The sequence below is a fragment of the Amblyomma maculatum genome, chromosome 9 (genome assembly GCF_055883805.1).
Source record: "Amblyomma maculatum isolate TAMU_Amacu chromosome 9, ASM5588380v1, whole genome shotgun sequence".
NCBI classification, from domain to species: Eukaryota; Metazoa; Arthropoda; class Arachnida; order Ixodida; family Ixodidae; genus Amblyomma; species Amblyomma maculatum.
The window spans coordinates 79,154,733-79,176,829 of NC_139352.1; the positions used below are offsets into that span (position 1 = coordinate 79,154,733).

Genomic DNA, 22,097 nt, shown 5'->3' on the forward strand with positions numbered 1-22,097 from the left:
GGCAAATGTAAAATAGAGAAACAACGGGGTACGCTTAGAAAGGAAACAAATAGCCTTTCGGAGTAGCGCAGTCAAACTGGAAATGATTGGCGTTATATTATTAAGCCACAGATGGTACACAACACCAGGCATCAGGTAACAAAAAAGGGTAGTGATTGGATTTAGTTGAAAGGGACATAAAGTGAATGACCGTTCAACCTGAAAACAGAGCGTACGACAGAATAAGGGGATGTGAAATAAGAGGCAATCTTGGCTAACGATGTCGACAACAAGGATTATGAAACTTTAAATACACAGACTTGCGGGTGTTTCGTCCAGTGCTTTTAAGTTAGCAGCAGTTGTGACACGGCCAATGGCCGACTTGGCAGGTGCCTTGGTAGGTGCAAGCTGGCAGATGACATGGCTGCCTATGTGTGGGACGTGAGGAGGGTAGGTGACATGGCCGAATTTGCAGATACGCTGGCTAATAGCAGATGTGCCGGAATGACGGAAACCTTTACAGAAACGTTGCTTCTAATGCGGTCCAACTAAACTCTCAATGTGACGTCGGCATCCCGACAGTTTATAATTTCTGTGACCAGTGAAGCGGACGCAGGGCCTCTCTTTGTGCAGATTGGTTTGATTAGGCGTCTGTTGGTAGAGTGAGGAAATATGCATTACCTCTTCTTTTGGCCTCTTTTGTAGAATGCTTTCTTCGAGAAGCTTCAGAGGCAGGCGGCTTAATTGGATGAGCACAGCCGTTTCTTGTAAAGTGAGGAAAAGGAAACGAACACTTTGAAACTGTGGACTTATCCATCGAATCTGCAGACTTCCACTTGCGACGAGTTATGCACTCGCCTACTGCATATTACGGTTTTCAAAACAAACGATTCCAAGAGTACGCTTTGATTGCAGCCTATCATGGCCGTTCGCACTGAACCTGCATCAGAGCAGTGCCCTTGCTCTTACCCCAACTAAGTAGCCCGATCGGATTCTTCGATAAACAGTATTCTTTGATAGTTTATCGAAACCTTTTCTGTGAATTATTTGTGTCACAAAACCAGGCGAATAATTTTATCCGCATCGATATTTGCTCGCACAAGGTGGAGCTGCTTGCGGTATACTAGGGGCACATCGTTTCCTGAACCGGGGTGACGCTACGTCGCATTGTTCTAGCCAGACCCTAATAAATTTACCTTTTTTTTTTGCTAACTTTGCCGCTCGTCTAATCGGCTCCTACACAAATAACCAGCCGGAGCATTATCATGGCACCGTTGTCATCGAACTCCCCGAGGAAATAATTTGTTTAAATGCTACAATTCATTCAATGTTCGTTAGTGTTCTTTGCAGAAAAGCTATCTGAGGAGCTATAGGTTACGCCTTAGAATATTCTGCGCGAGCCGTCACTGGTCGCAAATGTCACGTGGGCAGGCGGGGCTTAACGCCGGTGCTTCCTAGACCCTGACTACTGCACAGACTTCATAGCCCATACGTCGTCCAAGAGGGCGGTTCAAGGTCCGTCCCGTACATTGAAGTAGTCGGAGTAATCGGGACCACCTGCGGTCAATCATCAGACACGGACGTTTGTCCCTCCCAGGAACCCGCAGGTGAATGCACTTACGAGCACCAATCCAATGGCACGGACTTGTCACAAGAATGTCCAAGCTTCGCTATGCAGAACAGCCCTCTGAAAAGCCTATGTTGTGGAACGGCCGAGTCGTGGTAACCAGGGTTCCGCTGCAGCGAAAGCTGTTAGACGCAGGTTCCGGCTTCTTCCGCTTCGTTGGCGCTAGACATTCTGAAATTCATCAAGTCGATTGTTAAGATGAAAGACGTCATGCATGTATGACGCCACGAAAACACGCCGAGCTGATACACCATAGCGGAAGAAATCACGTTGGTATATGTGAGCCCAAAGACGACACTCGTGACGTCACAAGGTAACCACAAGAGCTTACTTGCAGCCCTGAATTCGAATGTGCAGTGCAAATGCGACATACATCAGAACTGCTGTCGACTTCGGCCACCATCTGCCTTTCAAATCGCCAGTCATTTATGTTCGAAAAACCGCGATGATAAACGTCTGGGCAATATTTCTCTGATGGCGGCTGGTCACACGGAGAAGACACCCGATACTAAACATCCCTTTACACGCGGTGGCTCTGAGAAAAAACTGCTCAAAAAGCAAAAAAGTATTTAGATCAAAGGAAATATTGGAGAGGTCGGCTGGCAGTAAAGTGACGCTAGTAGTTTTTCCACGCTATAAAGAGGGGAAGAAAAGGGAGAGCTAGAGCGCAAATAGGTGGTAAAGATGCATTTATGAAAATAATTTCTCGGGGTGAACAGGAAAGTACAGCAGTCCACCCATACGCTGACTGAAACCCCTCTTGAGCAGATTGCGACCGTGACCTGCGTGTATGTACCCGCAGTCCATGGCCTCAATCTGCTCAAGAAGAATTCCTGCCAGTGAATGGGTGGACTGCGCCTTGGCGGCGAAGACCATGATCTTGGACACACACACCACGCAGAGTTGCAAAGAAGAGTTCTAACTAGCAAAAAAAAAAAAAAAGAAACATGTGTGGGCGCAGAGCACATCATGCGCGACATATCACACATAGTTTCCACATAGTATCACAGATAGTAGAATAGTTTCCAAAGACCTCCTCGCACCAATGTAGTGAGGGCACACGCTAATAATACGACTGTGTCTAGAGCATTGCAATGCTATTGATTAGGGCAAAGTTAAACCCCAACGTTATGCTGGCAGCATTTGGCGTACGTAACGCCAAGCCATAAACGCCAAGCCATAAAGAATACCTTGGTGTCGGACAGTCACAAATTGTAGATGAAATTTTTAACCTGCGTCAAGTCAAGACGTGCTGATGACTGACATCATTCCAGCTGAACTACAAAGCAGGTTGCATAGAATGTGCCGGCAAGACTGCTATGCGACTTCACAACAACGCATTTTTGATGGAAACCACTTCAGTTGAAGCCAGTATCATCATCAGCGTGCTCATTTCCTGATATTAAAAAAAATGGTTAGCTACAAACTGAAACCTAATGATATGACCACATTCATGACTCAACTAGCACAAGCACAATTTGTTCAAGTAGCAGTTAGCACGTGCTTGGCTTCACATATGATTTCGTAATGCGGTTCGTGAGCCGTAGAATATAGTTCATTGATTTGCGGATTTATGACTAATATAACCGATGGCATCTCGATATGCTTGTCAGTTCCGCTGCTAGTTCAGCTACTGTCATGTACTACGTCGCGATGCAACTGATTCTCATTGCTCAGCTTAGAAAATCATGATTTGGGCCGCCATACGTATAGACGATAGTTATAGCAGCAACAGTTGCTTCTGTCAGACTGGGGCTGTGTGCGTCTGCTCTTTTTTTATTAGAATATAGCTTAACTGTGGTTTTGGCAGTATTCAAAATGTTCCCACGTCAAATATCAATCAGCAACACCATCACTGCGGCGCGCGTGATTACGAAAGGTAGCGTGATGCATAAATGACTGCTTGCACTAGTTACTTTGAGGATTGGACTCCCTCCAATTTCCTTTTTCCTTTTTTTTTCCTACTCGGATGTCTCGAGCCAAGAGGAGAAGATGGCATTTTTTCTTGTTCCGAAAGCGGAGCACGGATTTTCTGCCCTTTTTACGTCTCTCAGCCGCATTAGATTCGGGAAGGATGCAGTCTGTCCCAGTTTTCTGAGCACAACTGGAGGAAAATGATGTCCAGACCAGTGCCTAATGAGCGCCGTGATTAGAACTATTCCTTGTGCAAAAAGCTCAGAGAAATAAAGAGTGAAGCGAACGGTAAAGGAACAAATTTTTCTTGACTCGGGCAGAATTGTATGCAAGAAAACTGTCGGTGGGGCCTCAATTTAGAGAAATAAACTCTGTGTACTCGAACCTATTATGATTCGCGTAATCCTCCTCATCTACCCGGATGCCGGGCGAACGCTAAGTTTTTACAAACTTCTGACTTACTTTATTCGGAGAACTTTCACGAAAGTACTCGCTTGACGTTTCTGCGGATCATGCCTCGCACGCATACGAAGAGGACACTAATCACTATTTTCCTAGAGACTCCAGCGGTTCTTCTAGAAATTGGCCCCTTTCGTATAACTCCTGTCCGAGATGGGTATGTCTGTGTCGCTTCTGGAATGACGTATTGGGTTCCAGGATTAACGTTCAGAGTCAATTCTACTCTGTTTTTCTTCCTCATCTTGCTTTCAAGTATGCACACTGTCCAATGTACGCGAGTTATTGCTTCAGTACATGGGGAGCTCGGTGGAAGAATTTCGATGCTATTCCCGTATACTAATTTTTGGGAAATAATTTGGATGAAGCCATCCGGTCCTATGGAGTTTGGATGTTAGTGTTCAAATGTTCTTTCCAATGGATTTCGAAACACAATCCTTCAATGCAAAAGCTAACCTCGGTAGCTGCTCGTACCGGTGAAACTTTCATCTCGAATAGCCGGTTATTCCGAAATAACCCCATTCAGTTACGCGTGCAGCCCGCGGAAATGTCTATATTGTTAACTGCGAGGTCTCTTGGAGTGTTTAGAAGGCCATGTCAAGCTATCCACGGCGTTTAAATTTTTTATAAAGTAAAAGGAAAAAGAAAGTCACATGTATTGAACACTTTAGGCTTTTCTATTTCTGTTATTTCAACTTCATAGACAAATTAATCGTTCGGTTGCTTCGTTCACGTCCCCTCTAAGAATTCACTTGGTGTGCTCATTTCTGGTTAGGTGGAAAATGCAGCTTTGTGTAACTGAGAGCTCTTTTTTCTTCATTAACTCTGCTACCAGGAAGATGTTCTAGCTCCTCTAAGAAGCGACACCGCCTATTCAGTCCTCTATTTTATTCCCAACTCATTTAGTATTCTCATGAATCATTCTTCTTGGGGCTTTCTTTACAGCATTTTATTTTCGTTTGTTACCTTGCTTCTAGTACCAGTATGACGTGCTACTATGTCCTGAAATTCTTCTTTTTATATAGTACAGTACAACTGATACAACCATCTCAAAAGAGGTCGTAAAAAAGTTGGGCGTAGCTACACTTAAAACATACGAAAAGTGTAAATTAGCCTATTTCTATCCTGAAAGCAAAAACACTGCACTAATTCGAGGGACACCTCTCATGCAGCGACGCACTTTCTTCGTTCGTGCTTATAGCGATCACTCCACTAGGAATTGTAAGGCTGAGCCTCCTTTCTATCGAAGCTGCAGAGAGCGGTCCTTTGGAACTATATACTGCGGGGCATGTCTATTACTTTCCCCAGTGCACTATTCAAATAAAAACCGCAGACGAAAACTAACGTACTGTTAGTTTTTGAGATGCCTGTCAATGAGAAAAGTGGTCGAGCAAAGCACACCAGATGAGAGCTACCGCGAGGCTAGGTTGGCTTAAACGCCTGACACCGGTTTGACATAAAGAATTCGCAAAAGAGACTAAAGGCGAACTTAAAAAACACAACTCATTGACTACGGGATGCATTCTCGTCAGCGCCACCAACGCATTCAGAAAGGGGCTGCAGTCGTATACACCCCCCCGCCCGTGCACATCGGTCAAAGATGCCGTTAAGAAGGTAGCACTTGCGGCACCGCTGTGAAGTCCGATATATCAGATGAGCGGTGAGATTGGAGCTTGATATATCGCATGACGTCAATAAATTCTGGTTTAATCTAAGTTTTGTTAGAGCAGGAAAGGCAGTACCAAGAGTAGCTAAAACGGGTTGACACGGGTCCTGTGCACATTTACTAATTGGCATTCACATTGATACGGCTATGACACAATTACTTCACAGGTAAAAAAAAAAAAAAAAGCAAGAGCATTAAAAACACGCTTGAACAGGTATTTTGCACGGAGACAATATCTAGGATGGAACAGAGTCACTTGAACGTGCTGTATATGAATAAAGTGTAGTATCTATACACGTTTTAAAAGATTTAACAAGATTCATGTAGTTTTACATAAACATTTCGAGGGAATAATGCACGAGCTTGATATAGCCAATAATTTAAAAAAGTTGGGTACATTCAGGCTCCGTCTTTAATTGGACGACGCGATAGCGGTAATGACTGCCGTTTGCTAAGTCTCCTTGTGGATAGTTGCTCACGTACATGCACTTTGCCAATCGCCTGATTAGTAATTCGTTAATTTCTGCAACTAAAACCCAAGAATGTTCTTCATTATACAGTCGTATGTGAAATACCACCCGAGAACGATATAATGCCCCGCTTGAACCAAGTCGTACGATTAGTGTCTTAACAAGCTCAGAGGTAGAGTTCAGGCCGAGAGGAGCAGTTCGGAATATAAGTACTAAGGCGTTACCCAGCAAACCACACCAAATATGTCACAAATAGCCAGCTAGAGATAGCTCAGCTGGGACCCTGCGGTCAGCGCTCGTAGAACCCAACAGCGCAAGCTTCTTCTTCTTTCTCTGCTAATTGGTAAACCAGGTGTAAATATCACTAATTCACTCTTTGCCATCCTTTGTCATACCTGCCTTCTCTAACGTCCATCGTTATCTAGCCTTTCCACTACGAACCTTGTTCATGCACAATTCCACTCTAGCCTACTAGAAATTAACCACTGCATTGAAAGTTGTCACTAGTTCACGTTTATTTTCTGGCTCACTCTATACTCTCTTCCTGTCTTTTAAAATATGGACGACTCATTTTGGTTTTCATAGCTCACTGTGTTTTCCTAATTTTATGTTCCAACCTTTCCACTAATTTCTGTGTTTCTGACACGTTAGTTTCTACGTTTAATCTCTGACCCATTCCCATCTCTTCCTGCCTCTTCGCATTGCATCTATACAGTCTTCCTTTCTGCAGTTCACTGCACTTTCCTGGCTTTTGGCTCAACTCTGTTCGTTACCCTCCATGTTTCTTTACAGTTTCCTCCTTAAGAGATTATGCTCAAATTTTATTCGTTTTCTGAAAGTACCTGCTGAATGCACTCCTCCCCATTCTTATTTTTCTAGTTATTTTGACATTCAGGTTAGAATATGCGGTCACTTCTCGCCCCAAACAGGTGTATTATATCCTATCATTTTCAGTTCTTCTCTCCCTAGATGTGGTTAACTGTAGCAATACAATTATGTAAATTTCAAGCTTTTCGGTCTTCCTGGCTAGCATATGTACGAATCTCTTTTCCAGCTGGCTTCCCGCATATTTGTAAACAGAAAATTAGACGTTCCCCATATATATGTGTCAGAAACAAAGTTAGCAAAGCCATAAATGGGGCCAGTTGGTGGTTCATACGGGCATATAAGTGCGCTGAAAGGAATACACATATAACACAAAAAGATTCATTTCTTTGTTTTGTGTTGTCATTTGTGTATTCGTTTAAGCTCGCTTATGCCAGCAGAAAAAAAAGGAAAGATTAAGAGCGCAACAAAAGGACACTCACAAATAGGCACACAGGACAGGCACAGGGCAGGCCTAAATTGCTATGCATATGTTGCTGACTCTGTAGGGGCATTTGGTTGTTGAAGAAGACGTTTGTATGTGGTGTTGTGTCGAGAGAGAAGTTGGAGTATCAGCGCCTGTCCTGTGTCCCTATTTGTGAGTGTCTTTTTATGAACAATGCACCAACTAGCCCAGCAATCAGTGTTACTTGACAGCAGGAAAAAGTTTATGTATACGTTAGCATTCCGTATACTTCTACGCGTAGGAGTTTAGGTGAGCTGCACTTTTATAATCCATAGCATAGCCAATACGCAGAGTACAACAAAACTAAAAGCCAGTTTTCTCATATGTATAGCAATAAATAAATAAATAAATAAATAAATAAATAAATAAATAAATAAATAAATAAATAAATAAATAAATAAATAAATAAATAAATAAATAAATAAATAAATAAATAAATAAATAAATAAATACAAATTACACGCCGTCAAGAAAGAAGTGTTTTTCCTTTCCAAAACTCTTGCATAAAATCTTTTTTCTTTTTTTTTTGGCTGACCAAGCTTCTACTACACCCAAGAGGCAGACACCATCCATGCGATCGCCCAGGCTACAGTGATGTATATGGGTGCTCGCTAGTGCAGATATTCCCGCTCCCGCTGGTGTGTAGAGTGTTGTCCCTATCTCCTGGTGCAAGCATAGCAGATCCGCCAAGGTGTTTTGGAAGCCTCGTTCAAGGCCCCCGTTGGTGTGAACAAAAAAAAAACCAAAAGTGGTCGGCATCATTGCGCACCTTGGAGGAGAGCAGTGCACACCGGGATGCTGCTGCTCTGACTCGAGCAATGAATCTCACTCTTGCTGTTGACCATTGCTCGTCGGCAGGGGACTTCCGCGGGCGGCGGTAATCTTTCCGCGTTGTTTCCTCTGCTCTTAGCCGGAACAAGCTTTCCTGATGAGACCCAAGCAAGCAGAAAGCAATGTCAACTTCGACATATATATACAGAGCTGCGCAAACTGAGAAAACAAGGCCAGAGTTTGTGAGAGCGCGACGCTGCTGTTTATTTATTTATTTTGTGCCGCGTTTCTCGAAACATTAGTTTGAAGGAAGAAAAAGCAGGGCAATTAAAACAAACATGATAGCTTTGACGAAAACTAACGCACCAAGAAAAGATCAGTTTTTGTCTTGTTTATTCTACATATATTTCGTTGCCTCACGACAAAAACCATCTAGGTGTCGAAGAAAAAAAATCAACCAAATAATGTGCTGATACTACATTTTCCGTGGATATATACAATTTCAGCATTTCTGAGCGACTTGATCATTGCGAGTCTCGACCAGGTTATTGCGGTAGCGCTTGGGAGGAGCGAGTGTGGATGGATGGATGGAATACAGGAGCGTCCCCTTTGAAATGGGGTGGTAGCAGTAGCTTATCATGCTCATTTTTCTCCGTATTTCTTAATTATTGTTTTAGATTGGTTAACTATACCATCATTCTATTCATTGAATTTTTGTTTCTACATTACTAACACTGTCACTTTTCTGCTTTGAAGCCACCAATCTTCCAGTCGATTTTTTCTAGCTTCCACCGCCGGTTTATTCACCCGGCCACTGGTATCTTTAAACCCCAGAGCTTCAGGAACAGCGACTGCGCCTGCATCGACTTCCGGATGGATACCATTGCATTCGAGTATAATAGGGTCAATTCAAATTCAAATTCAATAATTAATCCAAATATTTGGCACCAATTAGGAAAGGGTTGTGTTTTATCTCTGTTTTAAATTGATGGGCATTTTATCCTGTAGCCTAAACGACCCACGACTTGAATATTGCTTTGATATCGACGTAGGTTGGCTGTGAAAACGACCTGTGATGGGACCTTTCTGTGCCGTGTTTGTTTTTTCTACCAGAATATAAGTCGTCCGTCAAACTACTCTGTCGCAAGACTGCAGCAAATTATTAGTGCAAGGCAACATGAGCTATTTGCCCTTGGTGACTGTATGACACGCCTTATACGACACGGTTTATAGTGGACGCTCATTTTCACCCTGCTCCTCTATCAGGACGCCGTAGCGGCTGCATGGATCGTACCATAGACTTCAGAACCCGAGTTCAACAGCTGAGGCCAGCACAGCCTCAATTTCAGGGAGAGCGGCGTGAGATGAAAAGCTACCGCAGATCTTTAATCTTGGGCACGTGTCCCAACAAGAAGGAGACACAAGGGGGTAATAATGCTGCCTTCCTTTCTTGGCCGGTTCGTTTCACGAAACCAAATTGCAAAGCAGGTAGGATGCGCTCTAAGTCCAATTTCGCGCCTCGCCGACTCCAACAAATGCGTCCCGTTCTCGAGCGTTCCACTTTGTTGCTCGCAGTGCTTTTGTAATAGGTGTGAGCGTGCTGGCACATTTATTTTTCACCACCGGCAACTTCCGCGCCAGAAATGACAAAACATTATCTCGCTTTGTTCAAACATTGATAAAGAATACATCTGAGCCATTTTAGAGCAAGTGCTAGCTAGTTCCTAGGTCTTGCGATCTCGTTCGCATCCACGGACACGTAGCTCAGTACAGCGAAAGAAGTATCTATATCGAAATTTACAAGGAGAGGGAAATCGAAAGTGGGAGAGGAAATAGAATGAAAATACGGGGAAGCGCGCGCGCGAGATAGAGAGAGATAGAGAAATGGCTGAAGAGTTCGCCTCAGCTGCTGAGGCGACTGGATCAAAGCCAACAGCCGGGCAAGGACGGGTGCAGGTGATTTCAGCCCATCGTAAGGAATTTTTTGAGATTGCCCCCTCCAAAGAAGCGCCGAAAACACCTATGCGCCGTATCGGCTGCGGGAAACAGTGTTAGGGACACCTAGTTTGTAAAGGTCATTCGTATTAGCGTTCTTCACACTTAGCTTAGTTGAATACTGAATGCACTAACCAGCGCATATAAGCAGGTAACGGTCACTGCTACGAGCGTTCTTTGGCAAAAATGCCCCTTCAGAGGATCACTGCAGTCCTGGACAAGCCCGGATTCCACTCATTGTGTGAGAGTTAACGAAATTGGTCCCCAATGGCAACATATCCATCCTCATAAACTCGGTTGTCCAATATGTTAGAAACATATTGGGCCCATCTATGCAGGATTGATGAAATTACATTTTCTTACTTCTCATCACGAGATGAGGACATCACATTATACTTTAGAACACGTTGTTGTGTAACGCTACGGTTATAACGTTAAATCTAAGTCAGGCTTCAAAAAGGAGCATATCCAGTAATATCGGAGAGACACTAGAGCTCTGCGTTAATAGCATAAAGCTACAGCGTCAGTGACTCTAATCAGCGGCTCCCTTTGCGAATCTTCGTTAGCGTGCAAGCACTTTGCCTTTTCCTTATTGAAGCGAAAGCTTCCCCAGCTATGTTTCAGCCAAAGTCAACTTGTCGGGCCGCTTGACCTTCAACGAGGTAGAGTTCACAGTACGGTTATATAGCTCAGCCATGTTATCAATACTACACCTTTGACTTTGCCTTTTGACCTTGAACTAAGGTCAACCTGTCCTACTGCTTCACCTTCAATGAACCAGAGGTCACAGTGCACTGTGGTTCGTTCTGATTTAATCTTCTACCGTTTCTACTTTGCACAGGGCCACATCTCATACAATCTGCCAACAAAAAGGCGTCCTTTGAAACGAGGGTCGACTTGACGTCAGTGCGGTGGAAGCGGCAGCGGAACCGGTTTGCGGCAGTCCAGAAAAGAGGCGTTTGAACTTCCTCCTCGACCGATGCAAAGATATATAGCTTTACCGTAGTACCACCTATAGTGCACCACCATTTGACATTTGACATTTAACCTTAGATCTTAACCTTTGACGGCAGATAGAGCATCACGTGTTCTCCCAATGGGCCCCCAAGTTGGAAGTAATTACCATATAGATTTTTGGTACCCAAAGCTTTACCCTAATTAAGACTTAGAAGGGGAACAAAGAATATCGGCAAAGCCTTTCGAGACAGCACACCAGGAGCAGACATCCAGAAGCCCTGGGAGGGTCCAAGGACCTCCCACTGGTAAAGAATTTCATTTTTGCCAGCCTAGCAATATTAATATTTTATCATTCACATTTTCTCCTTTACCTTTTCTTACTCTTTGGTTTCCACGTTGTCGTTTTTCTTTATATTTATTCTCTGCTGATGTAAAACTTCTGGTTTGGACTTATTTCTATTTCGATTGAAACTTTATTTCTATTTGAATTAGCTCACCGCACTAATACAAATAAACAAACGCTACTAGGCAGTGCAGGCTTAAGCGTATGGCTTGGTAAAGGTACTTGCTTTATATTTCCTGCAGGCTATTTTGCAAGTAATGTGGGATGATGTGTTAATAAGCAAACAAATTAGTACGACTGTATGGTAATGGGTATGCTAATAAATGGACGCTAACGCGTCCGTGGCAGCTTCTTCTTTGCGTCGCAGAGCAGAGGACACGAATTACATGCAGCTCCTTCTCCAAGAGTTGCATAAGTTACGGGTGTCCCGCGAGCTTAACAGAGTAGCCGCCGGAACAGCTGTCCGCTTTGTCCGTGCTCGGTCCATCGCACGATTCTGCGCCTGCTAGGCGCCTACTAACATATGAACAGCGTGCTCGCCAAGCCAAACGCCACCAAGAACGACGCCGCTGGGCCTGGGAGTGCTTCCCTGAGTAGTTTGCGTTCAGCAGTGCCTGAGCGACAGTATTTTTCCTTTGTATCGCTTGAAGAGCTCGCCGTTCCGTGTTCGCGAGTGTTTTCTCGCCATATGAAAACTCTGGGCGGCAGGTGCATTCTTTAGGCCTTACGGCACCTTCGTAGTCGACAGCTTAGCAGAAAAGAAAAATAACAAGTCGCTCACAGAAAGACTCCAACATCACTGCACAAACCTTATTCGCAAGGGAGGCAGGTGGCGTGTTTATGTTTCAAAAGGAGACTAACACTTTCATTTTTGCTACTTTAATACTCGAGGTCGGGCTGCGAGCTGATCTCTCCTGGTGAAATATTTATGAGCGCTAGGGTACGCCGAGCAATGCAGATGCTCGAGAGACAAGAAAGGAAAGTGAATGAAAAGAATTTCAAGCTGACATATCCGCTTTTGTGTCGTGCACGAAACGACGTGGTAGAAAGCGGCGTCAAAAAGGCCGTAAGTCCAATTCTCTCCAACAAATAAACGTCCAAAACAAGGGGAAAAAAAACAAAACAAAACAACACTGGCGGAAGAGCAGCAGAATAAAATAAAATAAATATTTACAGGCACTGGTTCAAGAGCATGAAAAAAAAAAAGAAAGATTTGCAAGAAGGAATCTGCTCAGTCGGGTGCATGTTTACATGCTTCAGTAGCCCGTATAGTGACTGGCTCGGTTTATAAGCTTTAAAGTTCTGAAGCCACTCAAGCTGTGAAGCATAGCCGGGTGTAAGCAAGTGCCCTGCGAAGGCAAGTAAGAAATAAGAGGGTCATAAGAGAGAAAATGGCTCTGTGTGTGGTGGCGTAGTAAGCCCCGACATGTAGTTAACGTGCTTTACGGCGCTTTTAAAACGCTGCCAGATTTTTCATGCCCAATTTGGGATATTTGATAGAGAACTATTTGAAAGGGCCAGAAAATGCTCATAGTCTTAAGTTGTCGTCTCAAGTCGAGCTTTCTTGGACACTACTTTTAAATGTGACGCAGGTGTGGGATACTGTTGCGGATGTACAGATTTTGAGGGAGCGGTCTAAACTTCGGATGCATTGAAAAAATTTCCTTTTCAAGTTTTTTTTTTTCTGCGCAAGCACTAAATAGCTTAGGCTGTCAATTGGCATAGGAAACCGGGCTGATTTATAAACAAATAACTAGATACTAACAGTTGAAGAATTTAATATACTATACTGAACCATATCGATATAAATGATCTATAATTTTCCTATGCGTAGTAACATGTGTTGTTTCTGAGGGTTTTTTTCTGCACTTACAACAACTAATTAAAACTGCTACGAAAAAACTAATGGGGTATATTGTTTAAATAAAAAGCAAAAACAACATCCTGTCAAGGAATTATCCGCTGGCGTATTCATTCTTGTCGTGCAGCTCTAGAATATGTGAAAACCTTATGTTCAAGACACATTCTATCCTAGAATGTGTCCAAAATATCTGTTTATGTGCCGAGGGCCACAGCTTGCACTCCGTGTTTCCTGACAGTGCTGAGCGGCGCACATTCATTCGTCGTCGGCTCTTGCATCAAGCTGATATTTTTGAATGAGTTGCGTGAAAGTGAAAGCAAGAAAAGAAGGGAAAATTTTGGGATTTATTCCTGTCCAGCAGGGAAGACCTCAGCCTATGGAATCGCGAGGTCAGCGCTTTATTTGCCGCCTAAAGTTGACGCCCTTGCAGACACGAAGCATATGCGTGCACTCTTTCTCAACATCAGGACACTGCGCGTTGAGGTGGAAAGCTCACTTGTGTCTGTGACCAAAATATACAATATTCAAATAGCATAAGCAGGCATTCATTCGCCACCAGCTTTGATAAATGTGGCTTGCTTTAGTGGGTACCGGAGTTGAGACACGCTCAGGTTCGCAAGCTTATATATATATAAAAAAAAACAAAAAAAAAACAAGAAAAATCTCACGAGAGGTTTACCTCTGTGCCACCTGACGTTCAGCGGCAGCTGCTAAGCTATATTCTTTTTCTGAAGTAAATAATATTAGACTGACACGGATATACCTACAGTTACAGAGCACTATGTTTAGTTTCCCACGCATGCGCGTTCCTAGATTTGACCTCCCTTCAGTTTACCATTCCAGGCACGCTGAGCAACAGCTGACGAGGCTCTGTTCGGGCGGCACGTTCTGCAACTCTCGTTTTACTCCCTTCGTTCCATAGAAGACACCCCCCGGGCGGTTCTCGTGCATCACCCTTCTTTTGCTCGTTTCTACTTTCTTGCGATATCCCTCATTCCACGCAACCTGCCTACTCCTCCACCCGCAGTAACCTCCTTCTGGTTACATATTTCCGTCCTCTCGCTACAACTTCCTCCTGATGCGTTCACCACCAGGCGGTCTCAGCGACACCTACCTGACGGTGGCGCTTTTTTCTACTCTCAACATAACTTAGCTCCTTCTCGCATAGTAACCTGCAACTGGTTGCGCATCATTGCGCTCTCGTCTTATCCTCGTCCTCTTTTAACGGTAGTCACTCTTTGGATGTTTCCGATGGTGAAGTCCCTCCAGTTACTGCATGCTGCTGCTGATAAAGAGAAAACAAACCAAAACACGGGTATTCAACTGCAAAGAACTGTAGAAAGCGCTACCGAACGTACAGGGGACTGGCGCAAGAACAAGTCACGTGGGACCAAACTGTTACGTAATAATTCACTTTCATCTATGCACTCAGACAGGTGTATAGTTAAGGAGTTCAGTTCAGTTCAGTCGTTCAGTCGTGTCCTACTCTTCGTGACCCTATGGACCATGTCACGCCACGCTGTCCGGTCTCTCGCTATCTTCCTAATATCACATAACTTCATCTGCAGTGCCTCGAGGATGCCATCTAACCATCGCGTTCGCTGCCTACCCCTTCTCCGGCGACCGTCAACATTTCCCAACATCAAATCTTTCTCCAGCGGCTCCTCTCTTTTCATCAGATGACCAAAGTAGCTGAGCTTTAACTTTATAATTTGACTCTCCAGTGAGTTAAGGAGAGCAAGTGGCAAAAAAAAAAAAAAAAGCGGGGCGGTTATTAGGACACTTACTCACTTTGCTATTTCAACTGAATGGACAAAGGGGTAGTAGAACTCTTGTTTGCGCGACAGACGAGCAAAAAGAAGACGTATAAACGACAGAACCAGCGCCCTGCTAAGGAGGCGGCCGTTGATGGCACGAACTGGGACTTATACACTGGCTGATTTCATGAAATGTTTTTATTGCGCAAGCAATACTACTCTATGTTTCAAGCCTTCAGAGTAGCGCGGTCGGTAGCCACGTCTTACCCACGTGACGCTGTCATGTCACACCCCACGTGGGCTGGCAGGAGCTGCCAACTTGGGTCTCTCGTTTCACATGGGCCGGTTATGTCAGAATCAGCCTGCTAGGACCCTGGCATTCACGTCACTCCTGTAGGCCACTAAGGCACGTTCATACGGCTTGGTTAAAGCGGGGCTTTACATGTGGTCTGAGGAAGAAGAAAAAGAGAAGAAGAAGAACTCTCGGTCAGCCGCAGCTAATGCTTTTGCTCAATATTTGGTTCAGCAGCGTTGAACTCTTGTAAATTTTTTGTTTATACTTAAACAGGCACAATCGAGTGATAAGACAAGAGGCAAAGGGGCTTTTTTTTTTTTTTTTTTTGCACTCGGCGTAACTTGAGTAAAAAGTGTGATGGGGTTAGGGAGAGCAGGAAACAGAAAGGAATGAAACAAAGAAAACAGAGGGGAAGAAGATAGGGCAGATGAGGTATTACATTTTAGCAGTGCAGGAACTCTACGCCTTCCTATGCGTTCAATATAGTTCCACAACATGTCTGCGTTATTTAGCGACAATTTCAGAGGGATTTTTGCAACTCCACATAGCGTCGGCATGTGTTCGACCTTTCGCAACGGGGATCTGAATGGTTCATGTATGTTCCCAATATCCCCATACGGAAAACATTCAGAATCTGCACACAAATTTATACTGTCACGCGGTTGCGACGATGCGGTAGACGACAAACGAACAGGCAGGTCTAGGATTAGAATCAACTCTTTATTTGGCTGACTTACTTGAGCCTGCAAAAGTGTTCAAAATTGATAGCAGCAATCTTACTCAGCGTTTGTCAGACTGCCAATGCCCGTTGTCTTCGGCAATGCTCAATTTAAAGTAGGTGCGAAAACTTCTAAATAAACATCGGCAAGAGATACTGGAAAACACCGGAATAATACGAAAGCAGTTGGGCTTGCCAGTTATTATTCCAGATGAATCCCGGGGTATCTCACGCTAGAATGGAAGCGATAAAGGGGTGTTTCGCAGTACCGGGCATGAACAAAGGCAAAAACCCGGTCGATGCGCCACAATCAAGGTGACAAGGCCGCATGCTGGCGGCTGTTACCAAGCAACAAATACTTCGATGATTAGCGTCAAGGTGGTTTCATTTGGTTTATGGAGTTTAATGTTACAAAGTGACTGATGCTATGAGAGACGCCGTAGTGCAGGGCTCTGGAATAATTTCGATCACCCGGGGTTCCTTAACGTGCACTGACGTCGCACAACACATTGGCGCATTTCGTTTTGCCTCCATTGAAAAGCTGCCTCCGCGACCGGGATTCGATCCCGCATCCTTGGACACATCAGTAGAGCCCATAACACTGAACCACCACGGCGGGGTCTACAAAGTGATTGAGGAAGAGAGGGAAGTGGAATCTTAGGATGGAGGTTGGAGCAAGAGTAAGAGATAACTGGGTTGGCAGCTTTCGCTAACCCCGCCTCTAATTATTACGGCACTCCTGCCCTGACAGAGAAAGACACGTGTAGCAATGTCTAAGAAACCATCGGGATAAGAACCACCACTTTCTCTTGACTATGGTGAGATAAATGTTGAGTGTTTCTTTGTTTAGCAACGCAGCGACAGAGGTTTGTTCCTAATAGATGCTTCAAATGCTTGTGTTAAATAAGACTTGAAATTTCTCCAACCAACACTTTTATTTTATAAAACCCGACGTTTCGGAGCCGGCTCGGCTCCTTCTTCAGGGGTGCATGACGCGGGGCTGCGTGCAGCTATAAGTAAAGGAATGGTCGAGGGGGAGAAGAAGGTGGGGGGGGGGGGGGAGAATGGGGAGGGGGTAGAATGTGTGTGAAAGGAATGAGAAGGAGGGAGGGGGGTTTAGACGAGTGAGGGTGCCGCAGGTGCAGGTGTGCTCGCTGGCGACTTTTTTCTTTTCTTCTGTGAAGTGGCCAGGAGAGAGCGAAGACCTTGCAAGTATACAGCAGGGAGGTTGCCTGTTGTCCGGTTGATGTTATTTGCGGTAGACTGTATGTGCCATGACTCGAGGAGGCGTCTTTTGCGGTAATTGGTCTCGGTCTCCAAGATGAACGTTTCTTCGAAATTTATTCTGTGGTCGGAATCTTCTGAATGTTCAGCTATGGGGTTGCGTTCTCTTGAAAAATTTCGTACATCGTTCTTGTGTTGCCGAATTCTTTCTTTTAGGTTTTTTGTTTCGCCAATGTAGCTAGCATCACAGTCGGCGCAGGGAATTTTGTAGACAATGCCTTGGGCTCTTTCTCTTGGTGGTCGATCTTTGGGGAAGGGTAGCAGGCTCCCCAAAGTGTTTGAAGGCTTGTGCGCCACTCGAATTCCCTCTTTTCTTAGAATACGGGCGATGGTTTCGCTGGTGCCTCGGACATAGGGGACAGTGACGGACTTTTGAGATGTAGTTGTTTGCTGCTGGTTATTTTCTTCCAGGGGCCTGTCGTTGCCAGGCCCCGGGAAGAAAATAACCAGCAGCAAACAACTACATCTCAAAAGTACGTCACTGTCCCCTATGTCCGAGGCGCCAGCGAAACCATCGCCCGTATTCTAAGAAAAGAGGGAATTCGAGTGGCGCACAAGCCTTCAAACACTTTGGGGAGCCTGCTACCCTTCCCCAAAGATCGACCACCAAGAGAAAGAGCCCAAGGCATTGTCTACAAAATTCCCTGCGCCGACTGTGATGCTAGCTACATTGGCGAAACAAAAAACCTAAAAGAAAGAATTCGGCAACACAAGAACGATGTACGAAATTTTTCAAGAGAACGCAACCCCATAGCTGAACATTCAGAAGATTCCGACCACAGAATAAATTTCGAAGAAACGTTCATCTTGGAGACCGAGACCAATTACCGCAAAAGACGCCTCCTCGAGTCATGGCACATACAGTCTACCGCAAATAACATCAACCGGACAACAGGCAACCTCCCTGCTGTATTAGCCCCGAGAGCGAACACTGGCGCCGCTGCGATCGCCGCAGTCTGACGTCACGGCAAGGACTCCACCAGCCGGGCTGCTGCTAGCCTCCCGGACGATGCCGGCTCCTTTCGTTCGTTTTCGCTCGTGAATAATCATGGTGACTTATTGCTCAGTGCGCAGTGAAAATCACGGAAGAAAGCCGGTGTAAGCTTCCACTTTACCTAAAGTTGTTCAAAATGAAGGAGGTTAGATTGATAAAGGCAACCGTCAGCATTGCCACTAGTGTGCAGTAAGCACTTCAAAAAGGAAGACTTTGTGTAGCCGGTGAGCCGTACGTGTAGCGACGCTTTTACGGGCTGTTTGTCAACTAGTCTTTTTTTTTTTTTTTTTAATTATCAGTGTACAAGAACAAAACTATTGCCAGACGCTGTTCCATCCGTCAACCTTCCCGTGCGTCCTAGCGATGCAAGGCGATCGCCCCCGGGATCTACGAAGCGACGGCGTAAGTAAATCAGCCATTGCTCAAACTTTCGTTTCCTCGATCTTTGTGTCAGTGAGTGCTCAGACATTTTGCTCAGTAGCGGAATGTCCAAGCTGAGTCAACTGAGACCCTGCTTAAGTTTTTGTTTAAAATGTGTCTCACGGCAGTGGTGTTCTCGTGTTCATTCATGCCGCGAAATTTGACACAGCCCGCACAGCTGTGCTGGTCTTTTTGTTTGAATGCTGATATTTTTCAAAATTTCCAAGACATGGGGCGCAGATTCAATGCAACGCGTCCCTAAAAACAGCATTTCAGTAAGGGTTGTGATAGGTTTTTTTTTTCGGGCTCCGTGAAGCCCTGCCTTAGCTACGTCTCAGACGTGTGTGCTATGCAACAAGCGTTGCATTAAAGTGCACGTGATGTGCAGCTGTTCTGCGCTTTTCTGAGGTAATGCCCAAACTTCGTTAAGGCCTTGTTTCAGTGTTTTTTGAGGTTGTAGCCTGAATCACTCTGTCTGATTCCAGGTGAAAGAGGCGTTCCCGCAAAGTCGTACCAGTTCTGCGCACACGCAGAGGCTTTGACGACACGCAAGAATGGGGACAGTAGTGAAAATTCGAGCGCCGTTCCCATAGACAATGCTGCACGACTAGAAGAGGAGGTGGAAGTTATAGATTGAGACGGTATGTTTACCTATGGATACACTATGCGGCCACTATTCCTTTGTGATGATTCACATTGTCGTGAATGATTTTTATCAAGCATTCAGGAAAAAGAAAAACATTTATATATCCCGCATTGTCTTTAATTCTGACCATGAAACTGAAATACATGAGTAAGCTAGAATCGTGATAAATTATCAGCTTTTGCTTCCTCACCACTACTGTTGATTAAAACAAACAGTTAATACCTTAAACAATCTCTATTACTGCAGTTAATTCGAGTGGAGAGCTTGTTACAACATAAAAATGAAGTAATGAAACCACAAGTCATCCGTAGATACACGAGGAATATTCTCTTATCTAGCCACGTCACCAAATGTACATGAAAATACTGCATTTCAACCTTATCACTCTAAGCATAATGTTACCCTAAGAACAGAGAAGGACATATACCTGTTTAAACAAGACCCACTTTTCATCCTCTTCACATATGGATTCAATGAGCTGTTTGTAGTACTTAACAAAACGAAAAAGTTTTCAATGCGTGACGGAAATTTAGTGATATCTCTGTATCTGTAAAGAGTGGTTTAGATGGCATAATAATTCTGTCGTTTTTTTTTTTTCTCAAGGACCAACCCACAGCGCTAACCAACGCACAGGAAGTTCTGAAGGTATGTAATACAGTTTTATACACTGTTTGCCTGTTTCACCTGCAGCTGTTTTATTTTTATTTTCTTTTTTTTTTTGACAGAGCTTGCGTTTTTTTCTTTTCAGGAGTTACCGTGAAGGTTCAGAAGCTTTTCAAGGACGCTGGAATCCAGCTCAGCGCGAATGACATCTTCAAGCAAAAACAGCTAATAACGGTTGCAAAAATAATTGATGAAAGTGATTTCTCTGCTTCACTACGGCAGCGACTTGTTTCGCACGCTTTGTCCACATAGGAATTTATGCTCCTCAGTGAAAGGGAGACAAATTTGCAAATTAGCAGTGCCCCCAAGACATCCCATGCGCGCACGGCTGCGGCGCAATAGGCAGAGGCGAACGGAATGACGGAAATGTTTACGACATGGTTAATAACTCATATTTCTGGCCATCAAAGTGCACGTTGCTCTTGGCAAATCATGCGTAATTGCTTCTCAAAAATGCTCGACAAGTAAGATGATTCTAATAAAGTTTTAATCAGTAGCCGTTTTTAAATAAAAATCCGTGCACAAATTTCACAGCGCGCAGTCCATAATGCGCGCTCGAAGCAACGTCCACAGCAAAACGGTACAAATTTATCGCATCGCAGGCATATAGACCTATCTTCATGGTTGTATTACATTCGTAATACAATCATGAAGATAGTGACTCCACGCACATCATCAGTTTCAAGGGACGACGCACGAAAGGCTCCTGCCGCGGCGACGGCACCAGCTGCGCCCGTCGCGGCGAGCGCTCGGGCACACGCGATTCTTGCGCTCACCGCGACGAGCCCATGTTTCGTGTTTTGAAAGCAAGAGGAATCATGATTAAATACTTTTTTTTCCTGGCACTCGATCGGTACTGTCTGCGTTTTTCATAACGCTGTTGTTATGAGAACAACCGAGGCCGCAGACTCGAAGCTACGCGGAAACCCGGAGAAGCCAGAGCGATCGGCGCAGGCAGTCCTTGCCGTGACGTCACGTCGGGCTGACCGCCAGAGGGCGCCACTCAAACTTCTCGGGGCTAATACTTGCAAGGTCTTCGCTCTCTCCTGGCCACTTCACAGAAGAAAAGAAAAAAGTCGCCAGCGAGCACACCTGCACCTGCGGCACCCTCACTCGTCTAAACCCCCCTCCCTCCTTCTCATTCCTTTCACACACATTCCACCCCCTCCCCATTCTCCCCCCCCCCCCCACCTTCTTCTCCCCCTCGACCATTCCTTTACTTATAGCTGCACGCAGCCCCGCGTCATGCACCCCTGAAGAAGGAGCCGAGCCGGCTCCGAAACGTCGGGTTTTATAAAATAAAAGTGTTGGTTGGAGAAATTTCAAGTCTTATTTAGTTATCAACCCAACCAGACAGGCAAATCTGTCGAAATGTTTAGCTTTCAAATGCTTGTGTTGTTTGCTGAGAGTGAGAATCAAACGAAAGTAAACGCCATGAAACAAATACAGGAGCAGAGACAAGTGAGCGCGAAGTGGAAAGCATGGAGGAATAAACAGCCTTCCAATTCGCGCGTCTTTTACCTGACCCCCGTGTTTGTATTTTCCCTTTACAGTGTGTGGTTAGATCGTGGTAAAAAAAAAAAAAAAAAGCAGCTTGTCGTCAAATGTTGATCTTTGAGCAGGGAGTGTTTGTAAAGAGGAGAGGGGACCAGATGTGCCTCCCACTACACCACTTCATCCTCACACGCCACTCCAAGGACACGCAATCCAATGCACTTCAGTAATATGCACCATTCGGCAGCTGTGCCTCGGGGGAACGGCTGTTGCTTTTAGCATAGCACATCAATACCCTCTCTTTCCAGCTTATCGATTACACGTGGCCGAGTGTCCCATCGATTCATCCCCTCAAATAAATTCGTTGGAACTGCTCAAATGCAGCTGCTTGTCCCTGAACATGAATGCACAGCAGGCCTGGGCCTGTCGGGCGAGGAATCTGGATCAAGAGGAAGCA

General features: G+C 44.8%; 2 long non-coding RNA genes across 2 annotated transcripts in view; both read left to right on the forward strand.

Moving 5' to 3' along the window:
• Positions 1-22,097, forward strand: part of LOC146179542 (uncharacterized) — a 189,096-nt gene that overhangs the window by 36,359 nt on the left and 130,640 nt on the right. The window lies entirely within an intron of this gene.
• LOC146179543 (uncharacterized) lies at positions 19,211-20,951 on the forward strand. The gene is made up of 3 exons (XR_014700931.1): positions 19,211-19,478; positions 20,087-20,128; positions 20,232-20,951. It is a non-coding gene; the product is annotated as an uncharacterized LOC146179543 (long non-coding RNA).